General features: G+C 47.8%; 1 pseudogene; it reads right to left on the reverse strand.

Moving 5' to 3' along the window:
- Positions 1 to 231: 231 nt before the first annotated feature.
- Positions 232 to 744, reverse strand: LOC144293197 (ferritin light chain pseudogene; annotated as a pseudogene).
- Between the last annotated feature and the right edge of the window lie 881 nt (positions 745 to 1,625).

Raw genomic sequence — 1,625 nt, forward strand, 5'->3', positions numbered from 1 at the left:
GTCTGGGGGCACCTGGGTGGCTCAGTCAGTTAAGCGTCTGACTCTTGATTTCAGCTCAGGTCATGATCTCAAGGTCCTGGGGATTGAGCCCCATGTGGTCCATGACTTGTGAGAGGGCTCCAGGATAGTTAAAAAGCTGCCTAGTGGCTACAGGAAGAGGCTCAGGCCCAAGCCCTAACACGAGGGGGATGCCATAGGGGTCCTTCAAAGGATACTGGGTTTCAGAGGCTCCTAGTCATGCTTGAGGGTGACCCTTTGAAAGGGATACTGGTCCAGCCCCACCTGGAGACCAAACAGCCTGCAGATGTGAGTCAAATGGTCACCAGCTTCATGGTGAGTTTCAACTCCTCATCTAAGGAGTGGTTCTCCAGGAAGTCACAGAGATGGGAATCTGCGTGGGCAGAACCCAGGGAATGCAGATCCAAAAGGGCCTGATTCAGGTTCTTCTCAGAACCCTTGTGGCTCCCATGGCATCTGGGGTTTATCTTAGGACAGCTTCTGCATGTCCCAGAAGAGAGCATAGCTATAGCACTGATTTTCATCTTTAAGAGGGTCTCAGCACCCTCATGCTTCTCTTCAGCCAATTTGCAGAAGTGGCCAATGCCTTCCAGAGCCACATTGTCATGATCAATATAGAAGCTTAAAGACAGGCAGGTGCAGGAGGCCCGCAGATGCATGTTGACCAGGTGGTTGATGACAGCCTCCACCTTGGTGGAATAATTCTGATGAATCTGGGAGCTCATGGTTGATTGCAAATAGGAGCTAAGCTCAAAATAGGGTGTTGGCTGGTTCCAGAGGCAGAGGGTGGCCAAGAAGATGGCTCCAAAGGTTGTGATTGGAAAAAGAAAAAAAAAAAAAAAAAGGCTGGGTGGCTCAGTGGTTGAGCATCTGCCTTCGGCTCAGGGAGTGATCGCATGGTCCCCGGATCGAGTCCCACATCAGGCTCCCTGTATGGAGCCTGCTTGTCCCTCTGCCTATGTCTCTGCCTGCCTCTCTCTCTCTGTCTCTCATGAATAAATAAATAAAATCTTTAGAAAAAGAAAAAGAAAAAAAAAAGGCTGGAGGGTGGTCAGAGGCTGGTAGAAGGGGTATCCCTGGGTCTATTCCATCCAAACACTGTTGAAGCAAGAGACAGATCCACGTGATTTCCAGATGCACTGCCCATTTTTCTTATTCTTAATTGATTCATCAGATAACAGTTTGTCCAAAGTAATAATAGTAACAACATATTCAAATGTATATTTTTTATCAAATAAAAATAATAAAATAAAAAAGAAATAATAAATATAAATAATAATAAAACGAGAACAAAATAAACAATAAGAATTACAGCAGAGGGGCACGTGGGTGGCTCAGTGGGTTAAGCATCTACCTTGGGTCAAGTCATGACCCCAGGGGTCTAGGATCGAGCCTCACATTGGTCTCCCTGCTCAGTGTGGAGTCTGCTTCTCCCTCTGACCCTCCTCCCTGTTCATGCTCTCTCTTATTTGAGAGAGAGAGTGAGAGAGAGAGAAGGAGAGCACAAGCGTTGGAGAGGGAGAATTAGGCTGCCTATCCAGCAGGGAGCCAATGCAGGGCTTGATCCCAGGATCCTGGGATCATGACCTGAGCCAATGGCAGCCGCT

This window comes from Canis aureus, chromosome 21 (genome assembly GCF_053574225.1).
Source record: "Canis aureus isolate CA01 chromosome 21, VMU_Caureus_v.1.0, whole genome shotgun sequence".
Taxonomy (NCBI): domain Eukaryota; kingdom Metazoa; phylum Chordata; class Mammalia; order Carnivora; family Canidae; genus Canis; species Canis aureus.